Consider the following 26,961-nt stretch of genomic DNA (forward strand, 5'->3'; position numbering starts at 1 on the left):
GAATACATGGGAGCAGGAAACAGTTTATATGAACTGATCCAGAGTGAGGGAAACAGAGACCATTAAAAAATATGCACAATTACTATAATAATGTTAATGAAAAGTAGGGGCTTTACCTAGTGTGAGTGTGAGGGCAAGGCAAATATATTTTATGGTGGCTCCTGTTTATACAAAAAATTTGATTTAAAAATATATTGTGAAATTCATGGGCTTAGGTGAGGTATACTGATTTATGGACGCAGATTTAGAATAATAGATAGGGAAGAGATACTTCTGTATTTGTTTATCATCCAATCAGGTCACTGGAAGATTCTTGGAAGTGTCCAGGTGGGGTGGGTGGGACTTCAAGCTGCTGCTGGGGGGACAGAAGGGGCAGGGCAGTCCCAGCTGGGTGGTGGGTGGAATCTCTGCTCTCCTTCTGCTGGTGGGTGGGGCTCCCAGCTGCCAAATCAGGATCCCAGGACTGGGGTCAGCAGGTGGGCATTTCTATGGTTCTTGTCAAGCAGAGTACAGAATCTTCCCACCTCTCACCTCCACTCCAACAGGAAATCTTGGTGGGAAATGGGTCAAGTGTAAGTGAAGAGCTCCTTCTCTTCTCTGAGGCAGAGCCCTTGAAAGGTGGCAGAAGTCAGTGAGGACCCTGGAGGCAGCTCCTGTAGCCATCCCCCAGGGTCCAAGCCAAAACCCCCAGGGTGGCCAGGATATCTAGGAGTCTCCTCTCTCAGTCACCCGATGGGCAGCAGGGTCATGGATTTCCAGGGTCAGGTCAAAGATATAGCTAGTTCTAAAACTGAAGTTTGGTGGTGGGTCTCTGAATGACTGCAGGTCAAGTCGCTGGGGGCTCAGAAAAGCTGCACCTGCTTTTCTCCAAAGCACTGGGCCCTGAGCAGGGGCTAATGGGATGTAGTTTACGTGTGACCCTGTCCTGTGTGCTTCCGGGGGGACCTCTTCCCTTCTGTTTTGTCACTGCTAGTTGTTCAAAGGAGGTGCTTCGGGATGAGCTGCTTCCCTCTGTCCATTGGCTATTTTGGCCATCTCTCTCAGCCCACCTGACTAGGTGAGATACATTCCAAGCAGAGAAAGTTGCTTAGATAGGAAAATGTCACTGCAGAAACAATAATGCACGACATGTCTACTATGGAAGTGTTTTGCATAACTGCACATGTATGGCCTGTATTGACTTGCTTGCCTTTTCAATGAGGGTGGGTGGGGTGGGAGGAAGGGAGAAAATTTGCAAACCAAAGTTTTAAGAACACATGTTTAAAAAAAAGTTTCCACATGCAACTGGGAAATAAGAAATACAGGAAATGAGGTACAGAAATCTATCCTGCCCTACAGGAAAATAGAAGGGGAAGGGGATAAAAGAAGGGGGGAAGAGATAGAAGGGACTGCAGACCAGGGGAAGGGGTTTTCAGAATGCATGCCATCTTGGGGTGGGGGGAGGGGCAAGATGGGCTGAAAATTTGGAATTCAAAATCTTGTGGAAGTAGATGTTGAAAACTAAAAATAAATAAATTTATGTTAAAAAAATATTTTATTTTTTCCCCAATTATGTGTCAAAACAATGTTTAGCATTCATTTTTAGAAGATATTGAGTTCCAAGTGTTTTTCTTTCCCTCGCTCCCCTCCCTTCTTCCTAAAATGGTAGGCAATTTGATACAGGTTATATATGTGCTATCATGTAAACCATATTTCCATATTAGTCACAGTTGTGAAAGAAGAAACAGATCAAAAGGGAAAAAAAACATGAAAAAGAACAAAGTAGGTGAAAAAAGCATGCTTCAATCTGTGTTCATAGTCCATCAATTCTTTATTTGGATGTGGATAGCATTTTCCTTTTTGAGTCCTTTCTACTTATCTTGGATCATTGTGTTGCTGAGAAGAGCTGAGTCATTCACAGCTAATCATCACACAATGTTCTGACTTTTTTTTTTTAAGGCAATTGGGGTTAAGTGACTTGCCCAGGGTCACATAGCTAGTAAGTGTGTCAAGTGTTTGGTCTGAGGCCAGATTTGAACTCAGGTACTCCTGACTTCAGGGCCGATGAGCCACCTAGCTGCCCCTTCAATGTGCTGCTGATACTGTGTAAGATGTTTTCCTGGTTCTGCTCATTTCAATTTGCATCAGTTTATACAAGTCTTTCCAGGTTTTTCTGAAATCAGCCTGTTCATAATTTTTTACTGCACAACTGTACGCCATTACATTCATATGCCACAGCTTGTTCAACCATTCCCCAATTGCTGGGCATCCCTTCAATTTCCAATATTTTGCCACCAGGAAAAGGGCTGCTAGAAATATTTTTGCACATGTAGATCCTTTCCCCCTTTTTTATGATCTCTTTGGGATAGAGACCTAGTAGTGGTATTGCTGGATCAAAGGGTATGCACAGTTTTATACCTCTTTGGTCATAGTTCCAAATTGCTTTCCAGAATGGTACAACTCCATCAACAGTGCATTAGTGTCCTGATTTTCCCACATCCTCTTCAACATTTATCATTTTCCTTTTTTTGTCATCTTAGCCAATCTGATAGGTGTGCGGTGGTGTCTCAGAATTGTTTTAATTTGCATTTCTCTATTCAAAAGTAATTTAGAGCACTTCTTCATATGCCTATAGACAGCTTCAATTTCTTTATTTGAAAACTGCCTGTTGATATGCTTTGGCCATTTATCAATTGGGAATGGCTTCTATTATTATAAATTTGACTCAGTTCTCTATATATTTGAAAAATGGGGCCTTTATCAGAGACACTTGTTGTAAATATTGTTTCCCAGCCTTCTGCTTTCCTTCTAATCTTGGTTGCATTGGTTTTGTTTGTGTAAAAGCTTTTTAATTTAATATAATAAAAATAATCTAATTTATATTTAAAAAAAAACCAACAGAAAAAAAATGCATGGCCTCATCCCTACGCCCAGTTTCTGGGCTTTGACTATTGGTGTTACAGCTCTGATTTTTTTAAAATCTAGGTACAGTCATAAAAATACTGAATTTTAAAAATTCGATGGTACTTCAATGGAATAGGAAATGGGTTTTTTTAAGCTTTTTCCAAGAAGCAATTTCCAATAATACCAGCTGTGAATCTATGGAATTCAGTCTAGCTCTACTGAATTTAGGGGAATAAGAGCTGGAAGCATGTTCAATGTGTCTAGATTTTACCTGGCCCCATTTTCTTTCAGTCCCCATAAATTATCCCTGTTTTCCTTGGCTGTTAAGGTAACTCACACATTCCATGCCTTCTCCATAGTCAATGTTAATAAGATTACATAGCACAAGATTTGCTTTCAGCAGAACTACTTTGCTCTGTGAACTCCAAATTCCATGTTTAATTTTTTGAGAGGTTTGGATGTGGTTCTGGCTGGACCCTGGGCTTGTCAGCTGCCCACCTCATGGCCAAACATAGCTTTAAGATAGGATGAAGATGGAGTGAGGGCAGAGGCTTGGGTGGGGAGCAGAGGAAACAACAGTCTATGAATGAGTGTCAGGAACGTCAGCCAGCAGAAGGTATGGCCTTTCTCTGGGGATAATCTGAAGGCCTCTTTCTCTGTCCAAGGGTCTCCCCCACAATGACCACAGTGACACAAAGTCCTCAGATATTTTTTCACTCCAGCCAAGGTTGAACAGGTGTCATTGTAGACCCTTAACAGGAACTTTGGGTATCTGAGTAAAGGGGTAGACATAGTAAGCTCCAGTAGTATAAATGAGGACAGCTTCCTAAGCAGCCCTGGGGTGGACCTTTGAGGTGCAGATGGATGCAGAAGGGGGAAAGGGAGGCTGAGGGTGGGGCTCTTGGAAGAAGGGTTGGTGTTTCTTACCTGAGGGGCACAACTGGTCCAGAGGGTCTGAGAGATGACAGAAGATGATTTCTGGCTGGTCTTCCAAGATGAGAATCTCAGGATTCATTACTTCTAAGGGGAAAGAGAGACACCAGAGATAAGTGGTTTGGTTGTGGTTCTGACTGGTTCCTGGGCTTCTCAGCTGCTTCCCTTCCCCCCACACTTGGCTGTGAAAAAGACTACAGATATCGAAGCCATTCATAATTACAGAATGAAAAATGGGAAGAAACCTTAGAGATCCTTGCTCTGGTCCTCTCCGTGATGATGTAGCTGAGACCTTCAGAGGTGGGGTGATTTGCCCAAGGTCACACAGACAGTGGAAAATGGCAGAGCAGGGACTTTCTATTATCCCAGGCTCCAGCCTTGGAGGCCCCCTTAGGGCCTCCTTCCTCTCTCCCCTCCCCCACTTCTTCCAGCATAAAGAGGATCCAGAGCAGTAATCCAGGGGGAACAATACAAACTCAAGGGACACACCAAAGGCCTAATGTCAGCCCAGGCTAAGACCTTGCTCCCCACTCTCAGATTCTCTTTGATCTCTCAGTTTCTCTCTATGTCTCCATCCAAGTCTCCCTCCATCATCCCTCAGACACCTCTGGTCCCTCTAATTCAACCACAAAAAACCCATTCCCCTGAAGCCTTGACTTACTGGGGGGGTAGTGGGTCCAGGGAGCTCCACTGTGTTGTCAGAACGTGGGGCTTCCAGATGTTCACTCATCTCTAAGAGTCTTCTCCACTCTTAGCTCTCTGATGCTCACTGTAATCTTCAGCCTGTTGCCTGGAGGGAACGAATCCTGTGCCCTGAGTTGGTCTTTTATACCAAGGGTTAGGGGGTGGAGCTTCAGAGTCTAGGTGGGAATGGCCAGCTCTGAGTTCTCACCTTGTTGTTGTTTTGAGTTCTAGTTTCCTGGGAGCCAAGATAGTGGAGTAAGAAGTAAGTAGCTCTCACCATCCCTTATTAACCTCTGAAAGCCTAGAAAATATCGCCTTAGGAAAAATCCTGGAATAGCTGAACCAGCAAAAAGATGAGATGCAGCAGTCTGGTAGCCCAGGTGGCTTGAGGGATTAATGGGAAAGGCCCCTCTTGCCCTAGGGGAAGGGGAGCAGTACAGAATGGGAGATATCCCAGCAAGCTAGGGGAAAGCCCCACCTGAGCACAGGAGGAGGACATCCTGAAACCCAGGTGGTAGAGCAGGCAAACACCAACACCTGGACCCCTGAATACCTCAGTGAGGGCAGGGGAACCAGTGGAAGCTGCTCAAAAACCACCACATGCCTCAGCATTATACCGCAACCAATCTCCCAGTGCCTGAGCAAAACTGTGGGAAGTGCTCCAAGGATTCCCCCAGGTGGAGAAACATCCCAAAGCATGTAAACATCCATCTGAAAGGAGCTGAAGAAAGTGAAAGGAAGGCAAGGCCCAGGTGAGCAGGCAGCCTGCAGGGGCCACATGACCCAATCCTACCCCTAGAGTTCCAGCCTTGCTGATTCCAGCCCAGCACCAGGGAAGCTGCCAGAAGCCTACAGCCTCCAACTGCCGGCATCAGAGGCCCCAGCACACAGCCAGTGACCAAGCCCTGGGCTCCCAACACAGGAAGCTTGGGTCAGTGCCCCCTGCTCCCCAGCAGGAGAGCTCAATCTCTTTAAAGACCAGGAAATAAGCAAAGACCATGAGTAAACAGAAACACAGGATAGATTCTTATTATGGGAACAGCGAAAATCAAGGCAGAAATTCTGAAGAGGACAACATTGTCAACAAACCCACATCTAGAACCTCAGAAGGGAACATGAACTGGTCTGAAGCCCAAAAAGCCTTGTTGGAAGAGCTCAGGAAGGATTTTAAAAGTCCAATAAGAGAGGTAGAAGAAAAATTGGGAAAAGAAGTGAGAGATATGCAAGACAGGGTCAATAGCTTGGAAGAGCAAGGCCAAAAATTAATTGTAGAAAACAAATCCTTAAAAATACAATTGGCCAACTGGGACAAAAAAGTACACTGAAGAAAACCACTCCTTAAAGAGCATAATTGGCCAAAGGGAGAAGGAGGCACAAAATCTAACAGAAGAAAACAATTTGTTGTTGTCGTTCAGTGGTTTCATTCAAAACCACATTTGGGCTTTTCTTTGCAAAGGTACTGGAGTGATTTGCCATTTCCTCCTTCAGCTCATTTTACACATGAGGAAACTGAGTCAAACAGAGTTAAGTGACTTGCCCAGGGTCACAGAGCCAGGAAGTATCTCAAGCCAGATTTAAACTCAGGAAAATGAATCTTTCTGACTCCAGGCCCAGCACTCAACCCACTTGGCCACCCAGCTGCCCCACCTAGAGTCCATACCTAGCAGGTGTTAATTCCTTTCCAAAGCTGACTAACATGAAGACAACTTCTGAATATACACTTCTCAGGTACTAACTAAATTCTCACCTGACAAGGGTGAATTCCTGTGTTGCAAGGACCTGAGGAGTCAGAGCCTAGAGTAGACCTGGCCATCTCCAGTTCCCAGTCATCTGAGTGATTAATAGGTACCCCACAAACTGTAAGCCAGAGGATGGGCAGCTGTTTGACTCCAGCTGTGGAATGGGCAGGACACTTGACAGAACCCTGAAAAGCAGGGCTTTTTCTGAGTGAAGGACAAAAGGCAATCTTCCAGCTTGAAAAGGTCCTTGGCTCACTGCCTCCTGTCTCATTTGCTCCAAAAATCTCCTCTCCTTTGATGACTCTATAAGAAATCTCTCATGGAGGATGCCTTGTGTTGGGAACATGGCTGCCCTCAGAAAGCTCCTTCTCTACATGTCCTTTCCCCTCTCAGAAGACTGGCTTTATGGATGAACTGGGCCCTGAATGACTGAGGTGCACCCTAACATTTTAGCAACTCTGAGGATGGGCTTTTCCCACCAAAATACCAATAAACCATTAGTGACTGAGCAAAGAAATGTCTGCTTCAGGCAGTGTCTGGATTTGAGTTTTTTTAGCACAGTGCCTGCAACATCGATGACACTGAAATGCCCATTGCTCGCTTGATTCAAAGATGCTAAAGGGAAGCTGTGGAAGTGCCTACAAACAGAAGGAATGGGCCCAGAGCCCTTCCTGGCTTTGTAGGAGGGAGTGTTGATGTTGGGAGGTTTGAGACTCAGCAGCTCCCCTTGATGTAAGCATGTAGCCCTTTACAGAGGGTGCTCCTTGTAGGCACTTGCCCAGGATTTGCCTGATAAATATGATCATCCTGGCCTAAAATAAAGAAATTGAGTCTCTTGAGGGGATCTGATAGAGGTATAAAAGACCAAGAGTGAACTTATCAGGACTTCAGAAGCCATCAAAACCCTAGGCTGTGGGGCCTTCCACATGACAGCCCTACACTCACTGAAAGACAGCTATATCATGTTCTCCCTCAGTCTTCTCTTCTCCAGGCTAAAAACATCTTGAATCCTTCCAACACACTGTCTCCATGGAAAGACCTTGAGGCTTCTCCTCATCCTGGTTCTCCTCTGGGAGCTCTCCAGCTTATCCACGTCCTCAGTAAGATGGAGTGCTCAGAACAGCTGACAACACTCAGGAAAAGGTGGGACTATTAACCCCTGAGATCCCTGATATTCTGTCCGTCTTCAGGCATCCTCAAAGTGATTCTCTAGTAGAGCAACACCTGTGTGCCCTAAAAATGGTGCCCAGGGAGAAAAGAGGTTGATTCCTGTCTCCAGAATCCCAGGACCCTGGAGGGTGGAGAGCACTTCTGTGTTTGTTGATTGTCCAATCAGGGCATAGGAGATTCTTGGAAGAGCCCAGGTGTGGTGAGTGGGACTTCAAGCTGCTGCTAGGGGGAGGGGAGGGGCAGGGCAGTCCTAGAGGGGTGGTGAGGGCCTAGAGGAGTCTAGTGCTTCTCTGAGCTGCCCTTTCCACTGCCCTAATTACTTGGAGATTGCAACCCAATAAAACCCCATGATCTTCCTCATACAAACTGCTTGGAACATAGAAGATGGTTCATACATGTTTTCTGATTCTACCCTATTCTGCAAATTGATCCATGGAAGTTTGCTAAGAAAGTCATGATAAAGTTCCTATATAGCTTCCCTTTTGGTGTGAGCAAAGAACTGAAAACAAGGCAAGATGCTCATTGATTGGAGAATGTCTAAACAAATTGTGGTACATGAGTATAATGAAATATTACTGTGCTATAAGAAATGATGAATATGTTGAATAATTGGGAGCAGAGAAAGGTTTACATGAGCTGATTGAGAATGCAGAAATAACAAAACAATATTTGCAATGACTTTTGTTCCTTAGTCATGTGCGATTCTTTTTGGCCCTCTTTGGGGTTTTCTTGGCAAAGAGGGCGGAGTGGTTTGCCATATCCTTTTCCAGCTCACTTTACAGATGAGGAAACTGAGGGAAACGGGGTTAAGTGACTTGCCCAAGGTCACACAGCTTGTAAGTGTCTAAAGCTAGGTTTGAACTTAGGAAGATGAGTTTCCCAGACTTCAAGACAGGCACTCTATCCACTGCGCCACCTGCTGGCCCCACACAATGACTACAATAATATTAATAGAAAATCAGGACTTTCCCTAGTGTGAGTGTGAGGGCAAGGCAAATATATTTTATGGTGGCTCCTGTCTATAAAAAACAATTTGATTTAAAAATATATTGTGAAATTCATATGATGTGTACTGTTTTACGGATGAAGATTTAGAATAATAGATAGAGAAGAGGTACTTCTCTATTTGTTTTTCATCCAATCATTGGAACATTCTTGGAAGTGTCCAGGTGGGGTGGGTGGGACTTCAAGCTGCTGCTGGGGTGGGGGGGCGGAGAAGGGCAGGGCAGTCCCAGTTGGGTGGTGGGTGGTATCTCAGTTGTCCCTCAGCTGGTGGGTAGGGCTCCCAGCTGCCAGGTTAGGATCCCAGCAGGTGAGCATTTCTATGGTTCTTGTCAAGGGGAGTGCAGGAATCTTCCCACCTCTCACCTCCACTCTCAACAGGAAATCTTGGTGGGAAATGGGTCAAGTGTAAGTGAAGAGCTCCTTCCCTGAGGCAGAGCCCTTCAAAGGTGGTGGAAGTTGGTGAGGACCCTGGTGGCAGCTCCTGTAGCCATCCCCCAGGGTCCAAACCAAAACCCGCAGGGTTCCAGGATATCTAGGATTCTCCTCTCTCAGCCACCCAATTGGCACCAGGGGCATGAATTTCCATGGTCAGGTCAAGGACATAGCCAGTTCTAAAACTGAAGTTTGGTGGTGGGTCTCTGAATGACTGCAGGTCAAGTCACTGGGGGCTCAGAAAAGCTTCACCTGCTTTTCTCCAAAGCACTGGGCCCTGGGCAGGGGTCCACTTGTCCAGGTGTAAGGGCAGTACTGTGGAAAATACAGCAACCACAACATAATAGAAAAATGAATATTTCAAAATTACAAAGAATGAGCATGGCCTCAAAGAAGAAATATGAGAAGGCAGCCTCTTTCCACTCTCTTGTCCAGATGGGACTCCCGGTCACAAGTCCAATAAATTACTTATATTTTTTCAGATGTTTTTTAATGTCACAGATCAATTTCAGTGATTTTTTTTCTCTTCCCTTTTTAAAAAATTATTTGTTATATAGGTTCTCTCGGGCATGGAACGGGGAGATACATGGGAAATTGAGGCAATGTGGAAACGAGATATACATTTTATATAAAAGACAATTGCAATCATTCAGTTGAGAGGTGATGAAGTGAAATAGGGTGGTCTCTCTGTGTGTAGTGAGCCCAGCACATGGAATAATAATGTGTTGGGGGTTTTTTTGTTGTTTTTGCTTTTAGGCAATTGGGGTTAAGTGACTTGCCCAGGGTCACACAGCTAGTAAATGTCAAGTATTTGGTCTGAGGCTGGATTTGAACTCAGGTCCTCCTGACTTCAGGGCCGGTGTTCTATTCACTGAGCCACCTAGGTGCCCCAGGAATAATAACATCTTGAAGGGAGAAGGTACAAGATTTACCAACAGATTGGCTATATGGAGTAAGTGACAGTGGGCAGTCCAGAATGACATTGAGTTTGCTAGTCTAGCTGATTTGGAAAATGGTGATGCTTATCAATGAGTCAATTTCTCTTTATTAAGCACCCCCTGTGCACCAGACACTAAGTCTGAACAGTAACAGGAAAGGTGAAAAGAAGGGAGTATTTTCTAAAGATAACAAAAATGTTAAGTTTAAGATGACTCTGGAATATTCAGCTCTAAATGTCAACATGCAATGAGCAATAGGAAATTTGAGTTTGGTAGAGACATACAGTGTGAGATATATAGATTGGAGAATCACGTACAAAGATGATAATTGAACCCATGAGAGCCGATGAGAACACTGCCTTCATAAGCATAGAGGAAAACAGTGATGATAGCCCAGAACAGAGCATTAGGAGACACCCAAGGGATTAGCAGTATGGATGAAGACCCAGCAAAAGACGGAGGTCAGTAAGATGAAAAAGAACCACCAAGGCAGAGCCACGGTGACCTAGAAAGAAGAGAGTGTCCAGGAGCAAGTGATCCTGCACGTCACCTTGAGAACATACCATTGCATTTAGCAATTAAGAGATCACTGGTAACTTTGGAGAGGAAAGTTTCAGTTGAGTGACCAGGGTCAGAAAGGCAAATCTTAGAAGGTTAAGAGGAATGACAGGAGAGAAAGTGGAGGCCTGTAGTGTAGACTTTTTTTTTAAACCCTCAACTCTACACTGCCCTCTTTTTTTGGGGTTCCTTTCTCCTTTATCCTATCAAAGATCTTTTCCTGTCAAGTCCCAGCCTTGGATCACTCCCACAGTCCGCTGACTTTGAGCCTACATATATGCTACCGAACAAAGCTGGGGAAAACCATGCAATTGGTGTTGATTGGATGCACTACAAATTTATGTCACATAACCTTAACTAGGCTTTCTCTTTTGTGGGCAGGAAAAATGGAGGGGAATGGGGTGACCTGAGACAGCTGTTTTCTCTCCCCAAAAGGGTAAAAATAGGAGCTTAACAGGAGGTAGAGGAAACTTATCTGGGACAGGCTGAGACAAGCCAAGCCCTACTAAGGCCTAACATGGGAAGAAAAAGAAATGTTCAGTTGTGGCTGTTTCAATCACTGTTAAAAACTTTCATTTATTTATTTGTTTTTAACATTCTTTTCAAATTTTGAGTTTCAAATTCACTTCCTCCTTCCCTCCCACTCCTTTTTTTCTTTTCTTTTCTTTTTTTTTTTTACTTTTTAGGCAATTGGGGTTAAGTGACTTGCCCAGGGTCACACAACTAGTAAGTGTCAAGTGTTTGGTCTGAGGCCGGATTTGAACTCAGGTCTTCCTGACTTTAGGGCTGATACTCTATCCACTGAGCCACCTAGCTGCCCCTCTCCCACTCCTTCTACCCACCCACTGAGAAGGCAAGCAATATGACATCAATTACACATGTGAAATCATGTAAAACATATTACCATGTTAGCTTTACTGCAAAAAAGTGCAAAAAACAAATAAAGACGAAATTCTACTTCTATTTGCATTCAGAGTTTATCAGTCTTCTCTGTGGAGGTAGATTGCATTTTTTCATCATGAGTCCTTTGGAATTGTTTTAGGTCATTGTATTTATTGACCAGAGTAGCCACATCTTTCATGGTTAATGATCATTGCAACGTTGCTGTTACTGTGCACAATGATCTCCTGATTTTTCTTTTACTTTGCATCAATTTATATGGTCTTGCCATGTTTTGCTGAAACCACTCACCTGGTAATTTTTTTGTTTGTTTGTTTGGCTAGGCAATGGGGTTAAGTGACTTGCTCAGGGTCACACAGCTAGTTAAGTGTTATGTGTCTGAGGTTGCATTTGAACTCAGGTCCTCCTGAATCCAGGGCCGGCGCTGTATGCACTCTGCCACCTAGCTGCCTCCCCCTCCCCCTGTAATTTCTTATAGCACAATATTACTCCATCACAATCATATACCATAACTTGTTCAGCCATTCTCCAATTAATGGGCATCCTCTCAATTTCTAATTTTTTGCCACCACAAAAAATAGCTGCTATAAATATTTTTGTACAAATAGGTCCTTTTCCCTTTTTAAAAAAAAATTTCTTTGGGATATAGATGTAGTAGTGGCATTGCTGGGTCAAAGGGTATGAACAGCTTTCTCACCCTTTGGGCATAGTTCCAAATTGTTCTCCAGAATGGATGGACCAGTTCCCTACTCTACCAATAATTAATTAGTTTACCCATTTCCCCTCATCCCACTTCTGATAGGTGTGAAGTGGTACCTCAGAGTTGTTTTACTTTGCATTTCTCTAATCAATATTGATTTAGAATGATTTTTCATATTACTATTGATAGCTTTGATTTCTTCTCCTTTTTTTTTTTAAGGCAACTGGAGTTACGTGACTTGCCCAGGGTCACACAGCTAGTAAGTGTCAAGTGTTTGGTCTGAGGCTGGATTTGAACTCAGGTCCTCCTGACTTCAGGGCTGGTACTCTATTTCTTCTTCTGAAAACTACCTGTTTATATTCTTTGACCATTTTGTCAATTGGGAATGGCTGTTATTTTTTATAAATTTGACTTAATTCCCTATATATTTATAGAGAAATGAAGACTTTATTGGCAAAATTTGCCCTTAAATTTTTTGATATTATTTCATTGTTTATGGTACCTTTTAGCAAAATGTAGTCTCCCTGATTATCTCTTTTAAGTAGGTCTATTTTTGCTTTTGCTTTGTTTGAGATCATGAATGCTATCTTTGTCTTTTTTCTTTCAGCTGAAGCATATTGGATTGTGCTCTAAGCCCTTTATATTAACTTTGTGTATGTCTTTATGTTTCAAGTGTGTCTCTTATAAACAACATATTGCTGGATTCTGGTTTGTAATCCATTCTGCTTTCTACTTCTGTTTTATGGGTGAGCTCATCCTATTTACATTCACAATTATGATTACAAATCGTGTATTTCTTTTATCCCATTTTCTTGTTTCTTCCTTCGTCTCTATCCTGTCCCTCCTTAAATGTCTGTTTTGCTTCTGACCACTGAATCCCTTAATCTACTCTCCTTCTTACCAATACCCCTTTCTTTTATCCCCTTCCCCTCCAATTTCCCTCTTGAGCAAGATAGATTTCTATACACAACTGTATATATATTCTTCCCTTTTTGAACTAATTCTGATGAGAGTGAGTTTCAAGCATTGCCACCATTTTCCCTTCCTGACTCTTTCTTGCACACCTCTTTTATGGGAGAAGAATCCCCCCATTCTACCTGTCTTTCCCCCTTCTTCCAGGGCTTCCTTCTTTCTCACCCCTCCTTTTTTTTTTTGAGATCATTCCAACATAATCAATTTACACTCATGCCCTCTGTCTATGTAAACTCCTTCAACTGCCCTAATAATGATAATGTTCTTAGGAGTTACATGAATCATCTTCCCCTAAAGGAATATAAACAGTTCGCCTTATTGAGCTCCTTATGATTTTTCTTTCATGTTTACCTTTTTATGCTTCTCTTGAGTCTTGTGTTTGAACATCAGACTTCATATTTCGTTCAGGTTTTTCATCAGGAATGCTTGAAAGTCCTCTATTTCATTAAATATCTATTTTTTCCCCTGAAGGATTTTACTTAGTTTTCCTGGGTAGGTCATTCTTGGTTGTAACTCTAGCTCCTTCACCTTCAAGAATATCATATTCCAAGCCCTCCACTCTTTAATGTGGAAGTCACTAAATCTTGTGTGACCTGATTATAGCTCCATGATATTTGAATTGTTTATGTTTGCTGGCCATATTTTCTACTCGACCTGAGAGCCTTTGCTTTTGGATATAATATTCCAGGAGTTTTAATTTTGGGATCTCTTTCAGGAGGTGATCAGTGAATTCTTTCAATTTTTATTTTACCCTCTGGATCTAACATGTCAGGGCAGTTTTCCATTATCACTCCTTAAAATATGAAGTCTAGGCTCTTTCTTTGATCATGGCTTTCAGGTAGTACAATAATTTTTAAATTATTTCTCTTTGATCTGTTTTCTAATGAGATATTTTACATTTTCTTCTATTTTTTCATTCTTTTTTACTTTGTTTTATTGTTTTTTGATGTCTCATGGAGTCATTAGCTTCCACTTGCCCAATTCTAATTTTTAAGGAATTATTTTCTTCAGTGAGCTTTTGTACCTCCTTTTCCATTTGGTCTATTTTGCTTTTTTCTTTTCTTCAGTGAATTTTTGTGCCTCACTATTAGGCCAATGCAGTTTTTTAAGGTCTTATTTTCTTCAGTATTTTTGGTGCCTCTTTTACCAAGCAGTTACTTATTTTTTTTTCATAATTTTCTTTCATCACTAATTTCTTTGCTCAAATCTTCCTCTACCACTCATCTCTTTCTTTAACTCTTCCAGGAATTCTTGTTGGGCTTGGGTCCAATTAGCATTCTTCTTTGAGACATTGGTTGTAGTTGTTTTCACGTTGCTTTCTTCTGGATTTGTGTCTTGGTCTTCCCTGCCAACATAATAGCTTTATATGGTCAAATTATTATTATTTGCCTTTTGCTAATTTTCTAACCTATTTCTTGACTTTGAATTTTATGTTAAAGTTGGGCTCTACTCACCTGGGGGTGGAGAGGTACCGTCCCAATCTTCAGGCTTTTTCATGCTTCTGTTTTTAGAGCTAGTTCTGGAGGTATGCAAGTTTTTGGTGCTTCCAAGGTGATGTTATTCTGGAAAAGGAGTAGTCACTGCTGTCCTGTGCTCTGGTCTCTACCAAGGGGCCCCTGCTCCCCCAAAGCTACAAGTGCTAGTGCTCCTTTCTGCCTTAAAGGCTGAGACCAGGCTCACCCCGCCTTCCCCACACTTGTGACAGACTACAAGTGTTCCTCTGTGCTTTGGAACGGGGACCCAGAACTGTGTATGGGCAATAGAGGTGCCAATCAGTGCTAGCTACACCTAGTGCCAGCAAAAGATCCCCTGTAATCTCTTTCTGATCATTTGCCCAACTCCATTACCATCTCTGGGCTGAGAACTCCTAAAGCTTCTCTAAGGCCTCCAACCTCCAAGGCCTACTGCTGCTGCCCAGGCTGGTGCCCACCCTGATGACACATACCTCTCCTGCTGACCTCCTCACTTGTCTTGGGTCAGAAAAATGTCTCACCCTGATCTATTTGTTGGCTCTGCCATTCCAAAATTTAAATTTGTTGGGAGCGTTCAGCTGGGTGGCTGCTTCTAATCCCCCCACCTTGACCCCGAGAGATAAGTCACTATTGAAGTCAGTTGAGATCCCTCTTTGTCGATCGCTGCTAAGTGTGTTTTCAACAGATGGGCTAAGGGAGGGGACTCCTTTTGAGGCATGTGAAGTTTCAGAAGAACAACGCAAAGGAAGGTGACCTAGTGATCCCTTCCACAGGTTGATGGAAGTATGGTCATTGAGCTGGGATTTTAACTGTCCATTCCATTGTTCAACTATCCCAGCTGCCTGAGAGGGGTGGTATGGAGCATGTGCATACCATACGACGCCTTATTCTTAGGCCAATTGCTGGGCACAGATGGTACAACATGGAGTCTTGTCATCAGTAGAGATATAATCTGAATATCCAACCCTCCCCCCCCCCAAATAAGTAAGTCTCAAGGGCTTTTGACAATGACCTTTGACAATGGGATGTCCAATCGCAACAGCCGGCATGACTGTCTTTTGCTTCAAGAACATACTGGAGTTGCTTCTGTGCAGGCAGGAGGGCAATGAAGACTAGTCCCCAAGAGTATGTCTGTTGTGTCCCTAGGGATGTGACCTGTACAGGTGACCTAGGAATGTGATGGGACCAGGGGAATTGCTCTAGGGGGTGAATGGGCCTCTGTGTTAACTAGATTCCTCTCTCAGTTGCCAATGCAGTCATGGTTAATGGGTTACCATGCATAGCTCAAGAATGTATCCTTGAAGCAGACTTCATCAGCCTTAGTGTTTCATTGGGGTTGGGCCCCATAAGAATTACAAACAGTGGTGTGCTGGAGTTGGCCAGGACAGTCTTTAGAGAGCCAATTGTTAAATTTTCAGGAATTCTTTAAGCAGGTTGTTAAATGGAACCAATTTGAACTTTAATCAGCTCCTACACCAGTAATATTACTTGTTGCATTAAGAGAATTGGTGTCAGCCATAGAGGAGTATATTTCCAATACATTATTGTCTGCTTTAAATGATCGTGGTTCTAATAATGAACACTTTATAATTGAACTTAATTTCATTGTGTTCTGATGCTGCTGATATAGTGCTGGGGAAAAAAGGTCTGGAGTAGGCACAAAGTTGTTATCACCATTTGTCACCAATCTAATAAAACTCAAACTGAGGTAGAAACTGTGGCTAAAGAACCTGAAATTGAAATTACTAAAATTGGTCAAGTCTGGGACCAAGATGAGCGGCATTGGGGGCAGCTAGCCGGCACAGTGGATACAGCACCAGCCCTGAAGTGAAGAGGACCTGAGTTCAAATGGCCTCAGACCAAACACTTGACACTTACTAGCTATGTGACCCTGGGCAAGTCACTTAACCCCAATTGCCTTAAAAAAAAATGAGCAGCATTATTTTGCAACCTGCTATAGCTGTCTGCCTGCATATCCTGCACTGTATCTACATTTTCCTCCCTCCTCTTTTTACCCTGGCTCAGCAAAGACAATAGAGGAGGTTAATTTCTTGCATGACCCTGCTTTAAGGATTGGCACTCTTGAAGAATTTTTATTACTTTCAACTGCATTGTAGCCAAGATCACAAACATTCAGAAACCACCAAATTAAGCAAATGAACCATAAGAGCTTTGGAAAATTTAAAGATTGGTACTGGAAAGCATGAATCTCAAGATGAAGATGTGATTAAGTCAGATACATTTTAAGACATTCTAGTTAATAAAAATGACTAGTGTTCTTCCTAGGAATTCATTGCTAGAAAATATAGTTCAACACATGGACTTATGTCATTTATCATACAGAAACAATGATAATAATAATAACTAACATTTCCATAGTGTTTACTATGTGCCAGGCAGTGTGCTAAGAGCTTTACAATTATTATTTCATTTGATCCTCACAACAACCCTTGGGAGGTAGGTGCTTATTTCACAGGTTATTATTATTATCCTCATTTTACAGATGAGAAAACTGAGGCTGAGAAAGACTTCCCTAGGATCATAGCTAATAAGTGCCTTTGGCTGAATTTGAATTCAGTTCTTCCTGATTCTAGGCCTGGCACTCTTATCTACTTCACCACCTAGCTGCTTTGAAGAAGGTGTTTTTACTTATTTTGATTTATTAAAACCATCTTCTTGGCCTTATGAAAAACTAACTTAACCATAGATAGCTGGTGAAAAAATTGTATCATTTTGGTGAAATTTTAAAACATGAAACTAATTTGAACAATTGTTAGCATTTTAAAGGTAAGAATGTTGAATCAAACAATGTTCCAATCTCTACAACTATACAAAAGGCTGAAGAGGTAGCACTATTTTAATTGGCAGTCCTGAAGCTCAAAGAAGTTTAAGTTTAATTACTATAATTTGTACGAGGGTGAAAAATAATTTGACTCTAAATCACATACCAAATTTAATGTCAATAACTTTATTAGGAAAGGAGTTTGGTTAATTGGGAAGCAACTCCATTTCTTTCACGCCACAACTCTAGATTGGCTAAAGATACAAAAGGTTGGCAAAAATCAATGAAAGTATTCTGTGAGAATCAATTGGCTATATGGAATTTATAATAAAAAGTATATATTTTATTATTATTTGTAAACTGTGTGCCATACATCCTTTACATAATTTATAATTAACAACAAAAATATATGTGCACATATACATATATGTAGTATACACATATACATATATGCACACATGCATTTATTTCAGAGAGCTAGCTCTTAAACAGTTAGTAGCACACTACCGCCTAGGCCGGAGGCACCCACCTGAAGACACTACAGATCTGTTTCTGGGAGAAGATATCCTGTACCATGAGGGCTGGAGCAGCCTCTTGCTATTGGTTTCAGAGCCAGAACAGGCTGCATCTTTAAAGTGACCAAACTGGGACATAGCATCTCTCTTGGGCTGCATCCAGGGTATGAAGGTCCTTTTCACTCACAGAACGAGTACCAGGGACTAAGCTGGGTGGGGCCCTGTGGCCTCCAAATGGGCTTGGGGTTTCGGTCCATTTTATCTGTCCTTTTTGGTTCTAGGTGTAGGCAATGGAATCTCTGGACGAAGAGCAATGAGCCACGGTGACTTTGGAGGCAGGAGTAGGGGCTGGATGCTGCTGTCAGTCCAGCAGGTATACACTAAGAATGCAGTGTACCAAAAGATGTAAGCCCAGGGTGGCTTTGGACTTGGAACTTGGTGGAACCAAGCTCTACAGGAATCGAATTAAGCTGTGAACTTAATACCCCTTCCTTTCCTAGAGACTAAAGTGGTATTAAAGGGATTATGCCTCTGTGTGTGTGTGTGTGTGTGTGTGTGTGTGTGTGTGTGTAATATTTATATATTTGTACTTGCTATACCTCTGAAGTAAATATTCCTTTATAAAAACTAACCTGTTAAGTGGTTATAAAAGGACCTGGAGTGAAATGTAACATACCTGACCTTCAGGAAGTGGGACCCAGGGAGGTCATTGTTACATATACAAGGAATTTGTTCAAATGTATAAGAATAAGATCCATTCTCCAATTTATAAATAGTCAAAGGATATACACAGGTTGTTCTCAAGGGAAAAAATAGTCATCATATGAAAAAAGACCCAAATCCCTATTAAGTAGACAAATGAAAATTAAAGCAAATCTGAGGTTATGGCTCTTACTTCTTAGACTAGCACAGATTAAAAAAAAGAGAGAGAGAATGACAAATATCAGAGGACTTTGATGATGGTGGGAGCTGAGGGTGGAGTAAAGGATAGGCTTAGCAGTGAACTGTTAGCGAACTGGTGCTCTGAATTGGTCCCAATATTCTGGAAAGCCCCCTAAAAAAACTAAACTGTGGGGGTATAGCTACGTGGATAGAGCAGTGGATAGAGCTCCGGCCTTGGAGTCAGGAGGACCTGAGTTCAAATCCAGCCTCAGACACTTGATACTTATTATTGGTGTGACCTGGGTAAGTCATTTAACCCCAACTGCCTCACCAAAGAGCAAAAAAAAAACAAAAACAAAGACACCAAAAAAACCTAAACTGTGCATACCCTTTGCACCCAGCAATGCTACTAGTCCTCTATACCAGAGAAACGGGGAAAATAAAGGGAAAAGACCCATATGTACAAAGATATTTATAAGAATTCTTTTTTTTTTTTTGACAAGAAGCTGCCAACCAGTTGGGGAATGGCTGGACAAATTATAGGATATGAATGTAATCTTATTTTATTGTTCCATAAGAAATAACGAAAGGGACACTTTCAGAGAAACCTGGGAAAATTCGTACTAAACTAATACAGAAAAGTGAGCAGTTATATAATAACAAAAATATTATAAAGACAACTTTAAAAGACCTAGGAATTCTGATTCACCTAACCATAATCTGACCCACCATGATTGTAGAGGGTTCATGATGAAAGATGTTACCCACCTCCTGATGGAGAGGCAAAGGACTAACTATGCAGAACAAGATGTGCATTTTCCAACACAGTCGACTTAAGAATTGGTTTTACTTGACTATGCATATTTGTTACAAGGGGTTTTTCCCCCCAGTGGTGGGTGATGGTAAAAGGGACAAATGCTTGTGAAATGAAAAGAAGTAAAAGAAAATAAGCCCCCCCCCAGGTTCTCTTAAGTTCTGCCGGAGATTCAGGAGTAAGGAAATGGAGAAAGAATCCATTATATTCTGCCTCTTTATCACCCTGACCCCTGTTCTTCATCTGAGTCTCTGAACTATCAGTTCCAAATCTTCTCACTTATACTCAAGCCTTTCTAGGTACCCTCTTTTCCAAGCTCCTTTGCTCAATACTTTTTGTCACAGTTGACTGAAAAAAAATGAGGACATTCACCCATAGCACCCTCTTTTCCTCTTCATCTCTTATCACTCACATATCTTCCCCACCATCTGCTCTTTCACTCCCCTAACAGAAGAGTTGCTGAGGCCAGTGCCACTACATGCACTCTCAGCTTCCTCTCCTTTAGTTTTATCTAGCAGACTGCCCCCACTATCTCTCTCTCTTATCTTCAATCCCTCCTGATATTCTAGCTCCTTCCCTTCTGACCATAAACACCTACTCACTGGTCTCCTCCATCCTTGTTAGCTCCTTTTCCTTATCTTCTAATTGCCAAATCTAATCATTCTCGACCCTTAACCCTCTTGACCTCTCCGCAGCTTTTGACACTTGGTCACATCTTCCCTGACCTGTGGAGGGATACTCTGGGCTCATTCTGCCTGCTGCTAGCTCCATCCACCCCTCCGAAGATTCTAGGGGTACTCCTGAGAGCCAGTAGAGTGGCTTTCTCTAACGGGGACACTTCAAGCTCCCATTCCAGTGAGTCATCTCCACCCCACTGTTAGACACAACAGAGATAGAAGCAATAGCAAAGCCATGCCCCATAATCCTAGTGCAGATACAAAAGCCTGAGGTCTCTCTCTCTCTCTCTCTCAAACCAGCCAGACAGGACTGAGCACTAGGCCTCTCTTTAGCTACTTGTCTTTTGAATGGACCCCAATTCTGCCTTTGCAGTCAATCAGTACAATCCTTCTCTTCCTCATATGGTAAGCAGACTGGAAACAGTTAGACAATGTCTGTGAATACTCCAAATCAGGGATCTGGTCACTCTTGTTACACATCACCATGCTTCTCTGGAAACAGGCCTTACAGTCTCTTCCTGGTGGGGATGACATCACCCTCAAATGCTGCAGAGCTGCTTCACATCCACAGCAATTAGCACACTACCTTACATGTGATAAACCCTGAATAAATGCTAGTGGTTTTCAGTGCTGTCCTTTTTCATTAGACAAACCACTACCTTTTCTTTAACCTGTCTATGCATTTATTGGATTAAGAAATTCTTCTAAGATCTGTATCTGTCCTTGACTATAGGTCTGATTACACTCAGAAAAATGTTAAATATATTTACCAAAAGATTTTCTGATTAGTTTGGTCAGTAGATTGGAGGCTTCAGGTAATGGAAGGGAACGATAAGGATAGCCAAGCGTTTTCAAAGCAGCTACACCAAATAATTTGCTCATTTTGTCAGTTTCAGGTCAGTTTGAACGGTATTCACACAAAATGCTTGCAACAAAGGGGAAATGGATATGCGCAGTAAATACCAAAAACTCAAAATCAAAATCACCAGAATGCTGGGCAATTAGACCAAACAAGCTTAGTTGCAAAGAAGGGGTAGGAAGATGCTCTTCTGTCACCTTTTTGCAGAGGGGGAGGATGATGGGTGTGTTCTGAACACTCCATATCCGGTCTGAATTGGTGGGTCTATTGGCTAGTTTTGCTGAAATATTTGCTCTTTCTTTTCATCCTTTGTAAAAACAAAGGCTGTCTGAGAGGTAGATGGGGGGAAGGGATGCCTTGGGGAATGTAAGGGAGGTAAAAAAAAGATACGGATACAGTTTTTAAGAGGAGAAAAATCACTCTTTCTCTTATGCATAACTACGAAAGCGACCTCCATCCGTTTTTTCTTTAAAAAAAACAAAACATTTTATTTTTCAGTGATCAAGCACTTATTTTTTCTCTTTCCTACCTGCCCCCCCCATTAAAACACAACGACCCTCCCCCCCGGTAACCGATGTGCATAGTCAAGCAAAACAAATTTCCACGTTCTCCCAGTCCAGAAATGTACGTCTCTGCAGTTGCAACGGCGGCGGCGGCAGAGGCGGCAGCAGCAGGAGCCCCAGCAACAGCCCCAGCAGCCCCAGCAACAGCAGCAGCCGCAGCCGCAGCCCCGGCAGCAGCAGCAGCAGCAGCAGCGGCCGGGGCCGGGGCCCCGGCGGCCGCAGAGTCGGCTCCAGCTGCACCAGCGGCTCCCAGGCTGGGGGCCTAGCGGCCGGATCTCTGCCCGAGGAGGAAGGCCCGGGCTCCGAGGGCCGAGCTCCGGCGGGGCCTGAAGACCCCCAGGGACCGCCCTGCAGGCTAGGACACGCGGATCCCGAGGCCGGCGGAGGGCCCGGAGCGGCGGCCGGAGCTGCTCAGCGGCCTAGCCCGGGCCGCGGAAGGCGGGGGCCTCGGAAGGAGGCCGCGAGCCCGCCAGCGCGCCCCCCCCGGCGCGCCCCCCAAACCGAGCCCGCGGGCGCGCGAGCCGCGCAGCCCCCTCCCCTCCCCTCTCCTGCTCCTCCTCCCCCGCCCGCAGAGGAGCCGAGCTGAGCCCCGGAGCAGCAGCAGCGGCAGCGGCGGCGGCGGCGGCGGCAGCGTCAGCAGCGTCCGTCCCGGGCTCTCCGCGGACGAGGGCAGCGGCACGGGGGGATGGACCATTGCGGCCCCGGAGGGGAGCTCCTGGCGGCCATCGGTGAGCGGTGCCTGGGGCCCGACGAGGAGGCTCACGTGAAGGCGTCTCTGGGGAGCGGCGGCGGCGGCGGCGGCGGCGGCGGCGAGATGGGCGTGTCCGCCCACTTGCAGTCGTCCAAGGCCGGCACGACCCGGTTCTTCCGCAGCAACACGCACAGCTCGGTGGTGCTGCGGGGCTTCGACCAGCTGCGCGGCGAGGGCTTGCTGTGCGACGTGAGCCTGGTCCCCGGCGACGGCGATGAAGCGTTCCCCGTGCACCGGGCCATGATGGCCTCGGCCAGCGACTACTTCAAGGCCATGTTCACGGGGGGCATGAAAGAGCAGGATCTCAAGTGCATCAAGCTGCACGGCGTGAACAAGGTGGGCCTGAAGAAGATCATCGACTTCATCTACACGGCCAAGCTGTCGCTGACCATGGACAACCTGCAGGACACGCTGGAGGCGGCCAGCTTCCTGCAGGTGCTGCCGGCCCTGGACTTCTGCAAGGTCTTCCTCATCTCGGGCGTGTCCCTGGAGAACTGCGTGGAGGTGGGGCGGCTGGCCAACACGTACAACCTGACGGAGGTGGACAAGTACGTGAACAACTTCATCCTGCGCAACTTCCCCGCGCTGCTGCACAGCGGCGAGTTCGAGAAGCTGCCCTTCGAGCGGCTGGCCGCGGCGCTGGCCAGCAACAGCCTGAAGCACTGCGGCGAGCTGGAGCTCTTCAAGGCCGCGTGCCGCTGGCTGCGCCACGAGGAGCCGCGCATGGAGCTGGCGCCCAAGCTGATGAAGAACATCCGCTTCCCGCTCATGTCGCCGCAGGACCTCATCAACTACGTGCAGGCGGTGGACTTCATGCGCGCCGACAACACGTGCGTCAACCTGCTGCTGGAGGCCAGCAACTACCAGATGATGCCCTACATGCAGCCCGTCATGCAGTCGGAGCGCACGGCCATCCGCTCGGACAGCACGCACCTGGTGACGCTGGGAGGCGTGCTGCGGCAGCAGCTGGTGGTCAGCAAGGAGCTGAGGATGTACGACGAGAAGGCCAACGAGTGGAAGTCCCTGGCGCCCATGGACGCCCCTCGCTACCAGCACGGCATCGCCGTCATCGGCAACTTCCTGTACGTGGTGGGGGGCCAGAGCAACTACGACACCAAGGGCAAGACGGCCGTGGACACGGTGTTCCGCTTCGACCCGCGCTCCAACAAGTGGATCCTGGTGGCGCCCCTCAACGAGAAGCGCACCTTCTTCCACCTGAGCGCCCTCAAGGGCCACCTGTACGCCGTGGGGGCCGCAACGCGGCCGGGGAGCTGGCCACCGTGGAGTGCTACAGCCCGCGGATGAACGAGTGGAGCTACGTGGCCAAGATGAGCGAGCCCCACTACGGCCACGCGGGCACCGTCTACGGGGGGCTCATGTATATTTCGGGGGGCATCACTCATGACACTTTCCAGAAGGAGCTCATGTGTTTCGACCCGGACACGGACAAGTGGACTCAGAAGGCTCCCATGACCACCGTCAGAGGGCTGCACTGCATGTGTACTGTTGGAGAAAAGCTTTACGTGATCGGAGGAAACCACTTCAGGGGAACCAGCGACTATGATGATGTTCTCAGCTGTGAATACTATCTGCCGGCCCTGGACCAGTGGACCCCCATCGCTGCCATGCTGAGGGGCCAGAGCGATGTGGGCGTGGCGGTGTTCGAGGATAAGATCTATGTGGTGGGGGGATACTCTTGGAATAACCGCTGTATGGTCGAGATAGTCCAGAAATATGATCCCGAGAAGGATGAGTGGCACAAAGTGTTCGACCTGCCCGAGTCACTCGGCGGCATCCGGGCTTGTACCCTCACCGTTTTTCCTCCCGAGGAAAACACGGGGTCCCCTTCCCGAGAGTCGCCTCTCTCTGCCCCTTAAACCAGTGCTGTGGATTCACTTCACGTGGCTCCTCTCTGGGTCTGGGGGAGGTTGGGGGGTCGGGGGAGGGGGAGATGCTCCGTTATTGTCCCTTGTTCTTTAGTAGTTCTTAGCTTAGCTTACGGTAGTTGCGACAGTGACTGAAAATGACGTCATTTGTGATGTTCGTGTGTTGTAGAATGCTTCTCTGTGGTTAACAAAAGCATCCTGAATGTCTCTTCACCAGAGATGAATGTTTAACCAATGCAAAAAGCAAGGTGTTGTCTCTAGCAGATGTTTCGTTGCTGTGCATCCCTACTTTGTGTGACCGGGTGTTGGGTGGGAGGCTTGTAGGTGGGCCGGCTTATGGGAGGAAGCCCAGTGAGTCACCTTGCCATTGGGATGTAGTTTATGTGTGACCCTGTCCTGTGTGCTTCCAGGGGGGACCTCTTCCCTTTTGTTTTGTCACTGCTAGTTGTTCAAAGGAGGCACTTTGGGATGAGCTGCTTCCCTCTGTTCATTGGCTACTTCGGCCATCTCTCTCAGCCCACCTGACTAGGTGAGATACATTCCAAGCAGAGGAAGTTGCTTAGACAAGAAAATGTCATTGCAGAAATAATAATGCCAGAAAAAAATGCATGACCTCATCCCTATGCCCATTTTCTGGGTTTTGATTATTGGTGTTATGGCTTCTGATTTTTTTTTTTATTTAGGCACAGTCATAAAAATACTTAATTTTAAAAATTCGATGGTACTTCAATGGAATAGGAAATTTTTTTTTTAAAAAAGCTTTTCCCAAGAAACAATTTCCAATAATACCAGCTGTGAATCTATGGAATTCAGTCTAGCTCTACTGAATTTAGGGGAATAAGAGCTGGAAGCATGTTCAATGTGTCTAGATTTTACCTGGCCCCATTTTCTTTCAGTCCCCATAAATTATCCCTGTTTTCCTTGGCTGTTAAGGTAACTCACACATTCCATGCCTTCTCCATAGTTGATGTTAATAAGGTTACATAGCACAAGATTCACTTTCAGCAGAACTACTTTGCTTTGTGAACTCTGAATTCCATTTTTTATTTTTTGTTCAATAAAACTTTACATGTCAAAAACTGTGTATCGCTGGGAATCTTGAATTTATTGCCTCTTTTCCAAGAGTTGTGTAGCTTATTTCACTATTAGTCCTCTAGAATTATGACTGGTTATTGCATTGAGCAGCGTTCATGAGTCTTTCAAAGTAGCTTGGGTGGTTTGTTTTTTTTTTAACCATGTTATTGGATAAATTGTTTTCCTGGTTCTGTTCACCTCAGTTGGCATCATTCATACAAATCTTCCCAGATTTCTCTGAAACCATCCCTTTTGTCATGCATCACAATAATATTCCATTATGTTAATATACCATTATTTGCTCAGCCATTATCCAATTGATAAGCCTTCCCCCTCCCACTTTGGATTCCAATTCTTTTCATCTACAAAAAGAGCTGTGGTTAATATTTTTGTAGATATGAGTCATTTTCCTCTTTAGGATGTCTGCCTAGTAGAGTCATGGAAGGGTCAGAGGGTTTTCGCAGTTAGGTACTTTGAGGTCACAGTTCCAGATTGCTTTCCAGAGTGCTTGGCCCAGCTCCACCAATGTGCCGGTTATACTCACGAATCTCTAACATTCATAATTTTCCTTTTTTTTGTCAACTTTGGCAATCTGATGGATATGAGCTAGAACCTCAGAGCTGCTTTGATTTCCATTTCTCTCTGTCTACATATAGATACATACATATATGTGTATGGGGGTATATATATATAAATATATATATATACATATATATATATATAGCATTGTTGATATATTTATGATTTTTTTCCATTGAAAAGAGTGTGTTAATATCCTTTATTCATTTAGTAATTGAGGGATGACTACTATTTATATAAATTGCAATCCCTTCCATATGTATAATATATATATACATATAGATTTTTTAAATGAGTCCTTTATCATAGAATTTTGCTGCAAAGATTTTTTTCCTAGTTAACTTTCTCTCTCTTAGCTCCATTTGTTCTGTTTGTGCAATATTTTAAAAAAAGTAATCAAAAATGTCCATTTTCTGCAGTCCTCTCTGTTCCTTGTTTGGTTACAAACTCTCCCCCTAGGCATATATCAAAGAGGGAGATTCCTCTTGCTTCCCTGATTTGTTTAGGATGAATCATATATTGTTTGGAATGTCACTGGAGATATTACTCTAAACCTAACTTCTGCCATGTTGCTGTCTAGTTATCCCAGCAGTCTTTGTGCAGTTGTGAGTCATTCCCCTAATAGTTGGGGTCTTTGTGTTTATTGAACACTAGGGTTACTAGGTCTGTTTCTGTATATTGTATACTTAATCCATTCCACTGATAGACCTCTTAATTTTTAAACTAATACCAAATAATTTTGAGGATTATGGTTGGGTAGAATAGAGGTGGTACTTCTAGACCCCTCATCTTCCTGTTTTTCCTCATTATTTCCCTTAAGATTCTTGGCTTTTTGTTTTTGCAGATGAATTTCATTTTTTTTCTAGTGCTATAAAATAATCCTCCAGTAGTTTGTTATGGCACTGAATAAATAATTTAATTCAAGTAGCATTAACATTTTATCCTATTTGCTTGCCCTACATGTGAGGAATAAATATTTCTCCAATTAGTTAGATCTGTTTTCATTTCCATAAAAAGTATTTTGTAGTTGTATATATAGAGTTCCTGTGTGTGTCTTGGTAGGGAGATTCCCAAGTATTTTATACATTCAGTAGTTATTTTAAATACAATTTCTCTACTTCTTCCTGCTGGGTTTTGCTGGTTAATAGACAGAGATGCTGGGATTATGGGACCCCCATTTAGTCACTTCCTCT

General features: G+C 44.1%; 2 pseudogenes; both read left to right on the forward strand.

Moving 5' to 3' along the window:
- Positions 1 to 10,217: 10,217 nt before the first annotated feature.
- On the forward strand, positions 10,218 to 17,539 carry LOC144456503 (E3 SUMO-protein ligase KIAA1586-like; annotated as a pseudogene).
- A 4,527-nt stretch (positions 17,540 to 22,066) lies between these two features.
- LOC110217069 (kelch-like protein 13) lies at positions 22,067 to 24,157 on the forward strand (annotated as a pseudogene).
- The last annotated feature ends 2,804 nt before the right edge of the window (positions 24,158 to 26,961 follow it).

The sequence above is a fragment of the Phascolarctos cinereus genome, unplaced genomic scaffold (assembly GCF_003287225.1).
Source record: "Phascolarctos cinereus isolate Bilbo 61053 unplaced genomic scaffold, phaCin_HiC Scaffold_4;HRSCAF=312, whole genome shotgun sequence".
NCBI lineage: Eukaryota > Metazoa > Chordata > Mammalia > Diprotodontia > Phascolarctidae > Phascolarctos > Phascolarctos cinereus.